The sequence below is a fragment of the Silene latifolia genome, chromosome 1, assembly GCF_048544455.1.
Source record: "Silene latifolia isolate original U9 population chromosome 1, ASM4854445v1, whole genome shotgun sequence".
In the NCBI taxonomy this organism is placed as follows: Eukaryota; Viridiplantae; Streptophyta; class Magnoliopsida; order Caryophyllales; family Caryophyllaceae; genus Silene; species Silene latifolia.
Window position 1 is genome coordinate 147,662,831 of NC_133526.1, and position 12,389 is coordinate 147,675,219.

Genomic DNA, 12,389 nt, shown 5'->3' on the forward strand with positions numbered 1-12,389 from the left:
GACAATATTTATGTTTGTAAGAGATTATGATCTTTTTTTTTTTTTTTTTCTCACAAAGATTAATTATATGTTTATAAACTATACAATTTTAACACTTTTATACGTTTATTATATGACTTTTTTTTACTTTATAAATATTTCTAAAATAAATATTCTTTATAAAATTATTTTTCTATTATTATGTTAGTAAAGAATAATCGATAAATTATTAGATCCACTTCTATTAGTATTTTTTTTCTTATAAAATATTAGATTTACTTCTATTAGGATTAGGATTACTTTCTCATAAATTATTAGATCTACTTTGATTAGGATAATTTTATCATAAACTATTAAGTAGAAAAAACTTAAATCTACACTTCTAAAAAAGTTGGACTCTCTAATATCGCTCGAAAAGTTTCTGCTTTATATATATATATATTGATTATAAAAGTATTTTATTAAATTAATTATTTTGAAGTTTAATAATATATTTTGGAAATATATGTTTATATCTTCCGTTCTCTATTTTATTATTTCTCATTTTAATCTACTTTTGGAAGGGTTAAAATGTCCGGGCACGATTTTACTATTTTAATTTAACAACTGCTTTTTCTTATATAAATCCTCCAAGCGTTTTAATATGGTCCAACCGGATTACTAATCAGATAATCCATTGTATGAGCTAATGGATCCAAAGCCTACTAATTAATCCCTTTATAAAAGAAAACCCTAAGCTCACAAGTAGCTTGCTCCACCTATTTTTCTCACGTGAAAGTGCCGCAGCACGCTACACGCCTCCCTCCTCCTTTTCTCTCTTTTGTTCTTCTTTTCTCCTTTTGACTCCATTGATGAATATTTTTCCTTCTTCCAAACTCATACACAAATTATATTTTTACAATCCTTGCTCTTATCCTTACAACTAGACCTGAGAAACAGATCGGGTCGTGTCAGGTTCGTGTTCGTGTCACATGTAAACGGGTCACAAACCTTTCAACCCAAACCCGACCCGTTTAAATCTCGTGTCGTGTTTGTGTCGACCCATTTACATAAATGGGTCATCAAGCCTCAACCCTAACCCGCTAATATCGTGTCGGGTTCGGGTCGTGTTTTCGTGTCATGTCAATATTTGGAAAGTTTTAAGTATATTTATGTGATGAAAGATAAAAAAATTAGGATTAATTTATTAAACAAGTCATTCGTGTCGGGTTCGTGTTTAGAGAGCTCAACCCAAACCCGACCCAATTAAATATCGTGTCGGGTTCGGGTCGTATTTTCGTGTCATGTCAATATATGGAAAGTTTTAAGTATATTTATGTGATGAAAGATAAAAAAATTAGGATTAATTTATTAAACAGGTCATTCGTGTCGGGTTCGTGTTTAGAGAGCTCAACCCAAACCCGACCCAATTAAATATCGTGTCGTGTTCGTGTCGACCCACTTACATAAATGGGTCATTGAGCCTCAACCCAAACCCGTTAATTTCGTGTCGGGTTCGTGTCGTGTTTTCGTGTCGTGTCATTATTTGCCAACTCTACTTACAACATATTCTTCTCCAAATAATTTTATGGAGATTATTTGTATGGACCTTTAGACCTACCTTTAAGGTCTCTTATTTTAATGGGTGAAGAACAAGAATAGCCTTTCATGGCGTTTTCAAGGGTTTCGGTCTGTGCTTTTATTTTTTGTGTCGCTTTTCGGGATGTTGACACGTGTTGAAGACAAGGCTTTGTTGGTCGTTTTCTTTATGGAGGTTTTCATTAATTGCTAAAAAGGTAACTAGGTGTTTTCCTTTAATTGTGTTTATGCCAATTTTTTTTTTTTGATGAAATGTAAGTTTCCATTAAGCTCAAACAAGGCTATTACAACCTACTTTTTCGTACAAACAATTTGATGAGAACAAAAGTTCTACTTACATAACTCAGTACTAGACAACCACATCCTATCCCTACCTAGAATGGAGTTTCTAAATACATTTATCCTCAACTTTACAACCTGATTAACCTGTTTGCTAACAAGATCAGGGTGTTCAAGGACAAGCTCACATCTTACTCTATTCCTTTGCTTCCATATAAAATAGCGGGGAAGTGGTGATTGACCCCCATAACTTTGTGCAATTGTGAAATTAACCCCCATAACTTTCAATTGGAGTGATTAGGCCCCATAACTTACATAATAAGTGAAATTAAACCCCTTTGTCAAAATCTCACGGGAAATTCAATTTATCATATCACAAAAGTAAAAATGGTTATGTTTTTATGAAAAATACAAAATAAAAGTTTAAAAAATTAATTAAAAAAAAATCATATATATTAGATAAAAAAATTAAAACATTTTACGAAAACACATAATTTTTTTTAAATACGTATGTAATTTGGTATGATTTTTGAAAAAAAAAAAACAAACAATTAACAGTTTTATGTGAATTATTTTAAAATGTTGAAAAATAGAAAAATTTTAATATATTTTTTTACCCTTTTATTTTATTTTTTATATTTTTTGTCATGAAATCTTTTATTCCGACTTCTAATTTTAAGACAACTATCTAACAAAATATTTTGTAATTTCAATTTTTTTTACAAAAATTGTACAGTAAAAAATTTGAAATTATATAAAAATAATAATCTGTTTGTTTTCGTAAAATATTTTAATTTTTTTATCTAATATATTTTAATTTCCCGTGAGATTTTGACAAAGGGGTTTAATTTCACTTATTATGTAAGTTATGGGGCCTAATCACTCCAATTGAAAGTTATGGGGGTTAATTTCACAATTGCACAAAGTTATGGGGGTCAATCACCACTTCCCCGTATAAAATAGTGACAAGCCATAAAAGAGCAAATAAGAAGAGCCTTCTTAACCTGAGACCACGATTGCTGCCAAATCCAGTGCAAGACATCACCAGTAGGCAAAGATATCCTGCAACGTTGTGCCATCCCTAACAGGATACGCTTACTGTAAATACATTCTTCAAACAGGTGCTGATGAGACTCAGAGGCACTGCCACAGAGCAGACAGAAGTCATCCTGACAGATACCCAAAGCATATAGTTTCTCTCTTACCTGCAGTGCTTTCCTAACCAACAACCAGCCCAAGAATCTATGCTTAGGCACAGTCCAGTGATGCCAGATGAACTTATGCCAAGACACAGCCTGAGCACGAGGTCTTAAAAACTCATACCCACTACTGATAGTGTAACCCTTCATATCAAGAGACCAAGTATCATGAGAATAACCTGAGATCAGTTTGTCCTTTACACGACAAACATTTTTCCAACCCCAGCTAACATTTCCCCTGGGATTGTAATCAGACCAATTCTCATGTTTTAAATACACCTGATTAATCCACTTCACCCATAGCTTATCAGGACTGCAAAAAACCCACCAGACTAGTTTTCCAACAAACTATGACATTCCAAATGAAGCTATTCTTGACTCCTAAACCACCTTCTTCCTTTGGAGAGCACACACTATCCCAATTAACTAAAGGAACTCTCATAAAATCCACTTTGCCATCCCATAAAAAATTCCTACAAAGAGCATTAATCCTCTTCAGAATCCCCTTAGGAATGATAAAGATGCTCATCCAGTAGTTATATAAAGTTGTAAGGACTGAGTTGACCAGAACAAGACGACCAGCATAGGATAAGTGTCTTGTACCAAACCTTTTAATTCTCTCAGTTACCTTCTCAACTAATACCTGGCCCTGATCTTTAGTCAGCCTACCTGCAGTGATAGGAACCCCTAAATATTTAAAGGGGAGTTCACCTTCATGAAAACCAGAGACTAGCAGAATTTCCTCTTTCACCCAAGCTGGAACCCCTCTAAAATAAGCACTAGTTTTTGAGGGACTCATTTGCAGACCTGAAGCTTTAGAAAAGGTGGCAAAAGATCTTAAAAGTATCATGATAGAACCCACATCCCCTTTGCTAAACAGGAGCAAATCATCAGCAAACATCAAATGGGTTAACTTAAGCTTACCACACATAGGGTGAAACCTGAAGGGCATAGTGTCAGACACAAAAGCTAAAACCCTACTAAGGTACTCCATAGCAATAGTGAAGAGTAAAGGAGACAAGGGGTCCCCTTGCCTAAGTCCTTTTTTCCCCTGAAAAAAACCAAAAATACCACCATTGAGGACTAAGGAGTAACTGGCACTTTTCACACACTCCATCAGAAGATCAATAAACTGAGCAGGGAACTGCAAAGCCCCTAGAATTTGTTCCAAAAACTCCCAACTGACAGAGTCATATGCTTTCTTTAGGTCCACCTTCAAGAAGAATCTAGGAGAGATAGCCTTTCTATTATAAAGTCTAACTATATCTTGACAGATCAAAATGTTTTCCACAATGCTCCTCCCCTTGACAAATCCTCCTTGATTGTCACTAATGATATGAGGCAAAACCTCAGAGAGCCTGTTACATAACAACTTTGCAATGCACTTATACAGTACATTGCAGCAAGAAATGGGCTTGAATTGGGTCACATTATGAGGTAAAGCACATTTAGGAACCAAGGTAATGAGAGTATGATTCAGCTGCTTCAATAACTTCCCTGAATGAAAGAAATCCTGAATTTCAGAGCACACTGAATCCCCCACCACATCCCAAGAATCTTTAAAAAAGGCACTTGAGTAGCCATCAGGGCCTGCTGCCTTGTGACTAGGAATGGAAAACATAACCTGCTTAATCTCTTCTTTAGTTACTGGAGCAAGGAGAACAGTATGATGAGCACTTGTGCATCCCTTCCCCAGTTGAACAACAGAAGAGCTAATATTCAAAACAGGTTCAGCAGTACCAAGGAGTTGTTCATAAAACTCCAGGAAAGCCCCCCGTATGGACTTAGGATCCTCACAGCAGTTGCCTTTCAAATTTTCAATTTTAATAACCTTATTCCTGGATTGCTTGCCTTTAATAATATTGTGGAAGTACTTAGTATTATCATCCCCCTGATCCACCCATATAGCTTTAGATTTTTGCAGAAGAAACTCAGCACAAGCTTTTTCCAGGAACTTAAAGCTATCAAGAGCCTCTTTTTCATGATTCAACAGCACAGGATTCAAAGGATCATCCCTGAGCTTTTGTTGAATAAACTCCAAATTCATAGAAGCCCTAGCTTTATTATTCACCACATCATCAAAATTCTCTTTGTTTAGATGCTTCAAAGGCCCTTTAAGAGCTTTTAACTTCTTGACAACCTGAAACATAGGAGTACCAGGAACAATCTGATTCCAGACCTGCTGAATACAGTCTTTAAACTCTATAGCCTGACTCCACATATTATAGTATTTAAAAGCCCTCCTAGGTTTCTCCACATCATTCTGAACTTGCACCACACACGGAGTATGATCAAAAAACCCCTCAGGATAGAAATGAGCATAAGCAAGAGGGTTGTCTCTCATCCATTCATCATTAACCAAACATCTATCAAGTCTACTAAAAACCCTTGAGGCAGGCTCCTGTTTGTTATTCCAAGTGAAAAACGACCCAATTGCAGAACAATCAGTCACTCCACACTCATTGACACATTGCTGAAAATCATCCATCTCCTCAAAAGTAGAATTGCCACCCAACCTTTCAGAAGGGACCATCACAGTATTGAAATCCCCACATAGAACCCAAGGACCCTTATAAATTCTTTTAAAAGCTATAAGCTTTGCCCAAAGCTCTTTCCTCTCTTTGACATCATTGAAAGCATAAATCATTGTAACATTGAACTTATAGCTAGTACTCAAATCCCTTACCTCCATGTGTTTATGCCAATTGATGTAATTTACATGATTTAATAATTGATTTGTGAAATTGGTGCGTGTCTGATTGTTTATTATCATGTTAATTATGTTTTCGCATGTTTGTATATGATTTAATGTTTTAATTATGTCCCGTATATTATTTACATGTTTATTATGGGTGTCATGAGCGCAATTAGGGTTTACGAATAAATCCTAGTGGCGGCATGATAGGCGGCCAAGAGTGCTCTCTAAAGTTATAGCTTAAGCTAGTATAACCTTAATGATGATTCGAGTGTTATAGCTGAAGTTAGTACAACTTTGGGTTGTTACTCAAGTTATGGCTGTTTGAGGCATAACCTTAGAAATATGATTCAAGGTTATATCTGAAGCTACTATAACATTGAAGTACGAGTTAAGGTTATAGCTGGAACAAATGTACCCTGAGATTTATGGCTCAAGGTTATGGTTGGAACTGATATAACTTTGAGTTTCGTGTCAAGGTTATAGTGGAGGTAAGTATAACTTCAAGTCGTATATGTTGAAGTTATAGTCGAGATTACTATAACCTCGCATCCAGAGTTCATGTTATGGTTAGAGTTACTATAACATTGAATGATTAATGTTAAAAGTTATAGTTAGAGTACTATAACATTGAATGGTTGATACTTGTTTCACATGTTATGTGGTGTTCAGTTTCATAACGCTATGTTTGCATATATCATTTATTACTCTTGTTCATATAATCGTAGGATGGTCAGCTATATTATTCTATGATTTGATAGTGATGTTATTCATATGTATGTATGGTCAGTTATACTGTGCATTGTTTGTGGGCTGGTTGTATAGATGACGTGAGGTATCAGTTACATACCGAACGGAATGAACTAATGTAACCCTTCGGGGTATGGTCTATGGTCGCGGGGGGGGGGGGGGGGGAGGCGGTACTGTTATACACTCTGTTCCCCGAGTGTCGTTTGGTGTACAGTTATTGCACCGAGAGTCTGGCCAGGTCTTAGACATATATGCAGTGCTTATACGCTATACATAGTACCTTGGATGCAGTTGTTATACGGTCTACACCGATGGAGGCAGTTGTTATACGCTCCGTTAGTTCAGAGGCAGTTGTTATACGCTCTGACAGTTAGAGGCAGTTGTTATACGCTCTAACGGCGTTCATTTTATACACCGTGCTTGTGACTAGAGGCAGTTGTTATACACTCTAGTAGGTTGTTGGTTTGGTCACATGTTACATGGTCACAGTGGTTCTAGGATGTGCATGATGTCATAATGTGGTTTGTGTTATGCGTCGTCACATGTTATCTGACTTGGAGTAAACATTTCGAATAATTATCTTCTTATGCCATTGTTTTGTAGTGAGTTGTTGTCAAGTTTTCATGAGTATAGATGGTCTCACATGTTTACTAGTTTTGCATTTCAATTGTTAATAATTGTTGGTTATATTCTATTCTTGTAAACATGACTGGGAGCGCATCTAGTTACTCCCGACTGATTGTCGACCCCTATTCTCAGGTTGTTCAGATTGTTGCTGACTGGTTGATGCTTGCTTGGGGAATGTGCGAATCGAGTTTAATAATAAAATAGGAGTTTGCTTTATGTTTTAAGAACCTTTGAATAATGTATTAGTTTGTTTTGGATTTAGTAGCGAACCGGATTGGTCAGGTGTTTCCGCCACATTGACCCTTTTATCAGTATTATACCCTGATATTTACTTTATATTACGTTTTCCTTCTGTTTTATAATCCGGGTTGTTACACGACTTTTAGGAAATGTCGGAAAAAGTCTTCAGCTAACTGGTTACTCGATCGAGTACAGGTCAACTCGATCGAGTATACACACTTCTCAGCATTCTCTCGTGTAATCTTCACTTCTTATCTTTCACATTTCTAGATTTTCGTGCCATATTTCATGTATTTCATCATGCCAATTCCGCGGTGCTCCACTTTACTCATTTGCTTCATAAATGCACCATTCCTGCATTTAAACGCCAAATAGCGGCAGTATCGACATTCTAATGCAAAAAGCATATAAATAACGTAATTAGCACGAAAATCGCATAAAAAACAACTTAAAGGGAGCCACAAAAGTATATATAAATATGATTCATCAAAATCCTTTTGACAAAATAAAAGTCGCGAACCACTGATAAGGGCTGGCTAATGCATATAAACAGTTTCAACAAGATCCCCATGTAAGCAGGCATTCTTGACGTCCAACTGATGTATAGGCCAAGGCTAAGAACAACACGTATCATCGTTGGTTTGACCAACAGGCTAAAAGTTTTATCACAATAAATGCCCACGATAAGTCCATTTTATGTAGACTTTATCTCCTTATTTTGGCTCTAATATATATGATTATTGCACTAACCTTAGTGATTTTACGAGCTAATATTGTATTCTAGTTATCTTTGCATATTTTGTCACATTTTGTAGGAAGTTGAGCTTTAAGAAGCTTATTCCATCACTTGTGCAAGTAACTAGAAGTAAGGCTAAGTAAAGAAGCAAACATTGGACCAACCTTGAAGTGTTACATGGTTTTTCATGCGTAAAGATGTGGATTAAAATGAGAAATGCAAAATAAGGTCTTATGCAAAGTCAAGCCGGTGGAAAATTTGGATGCTTAGTGAAGCTTTGGATGCTAATATCACATTTAACCGGCTGAATTAAGATGGGATTAGTGGCTCACATTGGATCCCCTTGGCATTTAATCAAGAAGTGAAGAGATTTGAAGCAGGCTTTGGGATGTTCATTGGATGCTCTTAGGATGCTCACTAAGCATTTAACCGGAGGATTGAAGTTGAGTTAATAACTCACTTAGGAATCCTTTGGTAATTAATCAAGCAATTAAGAGAAAATACTTTAGGTTGACTCCTTGTATTTACTCTAAGTTTCACCCCTCATTTCCAATATAAAGGGTGTATACTTCAACACTTCTTACACACCTCTCTCACACACATTTTTCCAATAGAATTTTCTTTAAACTTCAGTAGTTTGATTAGCTTAGTGTAGTTTAGTTTTCATTAGTTTGTTATCATTTCCTTTAAGTATTACAAATTACAATTTCATTTCCAAGTTATTTCCTTTTGCATTGTTCTTCAATTCCAATTCAATTTCCATTGTTGAGGTAATTTATTTCTAGTATTATTTCTTTATCAATATGTTTATCATTTCGTTCATCATTAGCTTAATTTACATAATGCAAGAGTAGTATATCTTGTCTAGGGGATAAAGGGAGCCATGCATAAAAAGTATTTGTAACATGATAAATTAGGATGTTTAGTGATCACATAATAGTTTCTTTAACATGCTTGTACCTTATTGTTAATCTTTGATTCTTGATCACAATCTTTGATTAAATTTGTTAATTCGTTTTTATAAGTCCAGAGGCACGAAAATGAATCAAACTAAGCATGTGTAGTAGGACGACCTAGTCATAAACGAGAGTTTTTCTACGACCCGGTCTATGGTTGACACTAATATCGATAGGTGAGTGTCTTTAAGCCTAAACAATTATCATTACTATCTAATCCGAGTTTGACATAAAACATTTACATATTTTTGCATGTGTGACCCGACTTCCCTAAACTCTTTCTTTATTATTGTTTTTACATCAACATAAATCAAATCAATCAATCAACCGCATCGACTCAAGATAAAATTCACTCCATAACAACTAATTAACAATTACCGTCTCTCTGTGGATTCGACCCCTGCGTACTACATTCATTTGTGTCTAGGGTATTTATTTTTGCATAGGTGTGCGATAGCCTATCAGCCCACCTGCTGACATTTACCATTGACCACAAGACGAGCCTTGTAGCGCCATAGAGTTCTGCCAGACTTAAATTTATGACAATATAACCACATACGACATATGACAAAAGCATCAGTCAGACACGAAACCAATTCCCATGTATTATTAGCAATTAAAGCACAATACTCATTGTTCATAGCGGCATTTCAGTCAGGGTTCTGGAGGGCTTGGTGGGGGCTTTTGGGAAGCGAGGAAATGGGTGGTGTGGTGGTGGCTGCAAGTACACGGGTTTTAAAAATCTCATTCATGGCGCTGGTAGTCATACGGTGGTCTCGAAATGTTGAGAATGGGGGGTCAGCGCGAGTGAGGCGGTGTGGTTGTGGGAGTGGTATATGGGGGTGGCAGGATAAGTGAAGGTGGGTGTTAATATAGAGGGAAGGGGGGGAAGATTGGGTGTGTGCGAGGGGAGTGAGGGAGAGGAGTGGTGGTGTGGAATAGTCTTGTCGTCAAAGCTATCAACCAAAACAATATTTATAACTTCACAAACTACTCTTAGTAAAGAGGTAAGTAAATGTCGGATCCCAAGGGACGGGTATTGATTTAAGATTTCAATCGCAAGTAGCTATGTCTTAGGGTGTCACAAATTGGGTTGAGATGAGGTGTAATCTAAACTAATCAACAAGATGAAAGTTGTATATACCTCGTTTCTGCACCTCCCGCCAAACACCCAGTGATGATTGGGCTGCATGTTTAGCACATGTAGATATTATATGACATTTCGTAAATCGGTTAATAAAAGGTAACTCATACAGTTGTGTCTACCCCTTAGTTGTAATCTAGGTGTCATTACGGTCGTTTTGGCAGTAATTAGAGTTCATTTGAAGTCCGGGTCAAAAACCGTCTTCATTTCCTAAAACCATCAGATCCCGAGTCAAAAGCAATGTGCTTGTCTGCCTAATGTTAAGATGTCATAAAATGTTATGAGTATATCTCATTTTGAGTCCCATGTCACTTCTTTGGGCTAAACTTAAAGTTTACATTACAAAATGTGTATTTCATTTGGCTAAAATGACAACCCGACCTTTAGGCCCGTTTTACGAGGTCATAAATACTTTTTTGGGTCAGACCTATTTCACAGAAAGTTCTAAATCTTTCTCTTAGCTTTCCAACGCCACCGAAATTACCTTATTCCGAGTCTTGTAGAGAAAGTTATGCCTAAAATACGACATGCTATCAAACGCGTTTTCTCGCGCAGAAGGATCCTACCCGAGAAAGGACGCATTAAGTGCTGCGCCTCTTCCAAGGGACGCAGCACCTGCTGCGCCTTTTCTCCAGGGATTTCTTTTTGTCTAAGTTTCCGTGTTTAACCTAAGTCGGTTGTTTTCGGATCTTTTCTTCCGCATCTTTTCCTATTCTTACCATAATTTCTGCGTGTGATTAGTATAAATAGGGACCTTCGTTCCTCATATTTCTCACGCGAGTGTCCGCCCTTCTCTTCTCCCTTTGAATTCTAAGACCGTGCTCTTGTTTATTGGCGTCTACGTGCTTGAACTTTCGACCACGTAAGCTCGGATCCTTCTGAGTACCAACCTCGTTTTGCATGACCGACCAATTTGACCACTACACCATAATCAATTAATCAATTTGTTTTTAATCTTTTTCCAAGGGCACTTTTGTATTTGCATAGATCGAGTCGAGTTACTACTAAAAGTCGATTTAGTTAAATCTCCGACGCTAACATGTAAGTCTGAGGGTGTAAATCCCATCTTTTATTATTATATTTTATTATTGTATTAGTTACTGTAAGATTTATGTAACAACCCGGATTATAAAACAAAGGAAAAACTTGTATAAAATAAATATAAGAGTACGATACTGATAAAAGGGTCAAGGTGACGGAAACACCTGACCAATCCGGTTCGCTATTAAATCCAAACCAAACTAATACATTATTCAGAAGGTTCTCGAAATTTGAGAACACGTGGTTGACCTTATTAATCATATCTGGATTTGGGAATTTTGGTGGAATGTTGTTCGATGTAGTTCGTGAGTTCAAAGATGTGATTCCAATTTATGGTATCGGAGACTAGAAGTATTAAGTGGTGAGATGATGGAGTAGACAAGCTATGGTACTTGGGGATGGCATAGTAAGTGAAGTTCAATGACGAGAATTGTAAAGGAGATACTTTGGGACATGGGTGGTAACAAATGATTTTGTGTGGTGAATTGATTTTGGCTCTTAGAACCAATTGAGTTGAGGAATACCTACCATTGTGGAGTCCTTGTTAGTCTTATAATTTGGTAGACTTTTGGGGCTTTGTTGAGCACCTTAGTGATGTAACCTTATCACATCGATCATAAGCTTTGATGAGTGTTTGGTAAGCAGTGACCCTTTCATTATCTTTCTTCTCCTTCTCCTTTCCTTCTCTTTAACGATCATTGAACCCTGTTTTTATGCCAAAGTTTACGTGTCTTCTTCTTGCCCGAGATATCTTCTTAACTCGAATACCTCTTATTTTTGCCGACCGTTATCTTTACGGTCCGACTCCTTAGTTTCCTAACTTGTCAGGCTCATGCACCCTTCGAAAATATTTTACCGTTTCTCTATCCCGTTATCACTCCTTATCTCCTTAGTATAGTTGGTACCTTGTTGACCGTGTTTACAGAGTTAGTGAGATGTGACTTGAGGATATAGGATTGACTAAGTAGTCGAGTTTGTGATTGGCTTCCATAATCACTTTGGAGATGAGGGTTTGATAAAGTATATGTTACCGTGTGAGAAATGTTAAATGTGGGATTATTAGTTAGTTTTAGTGAGTAATATTGATTACTACTTGAGGTATGGTATGAGAGTGAGAGTAAGCTACATTATTGGGAGGTTTTAGCACTTGTTTTGGTAACTAGAA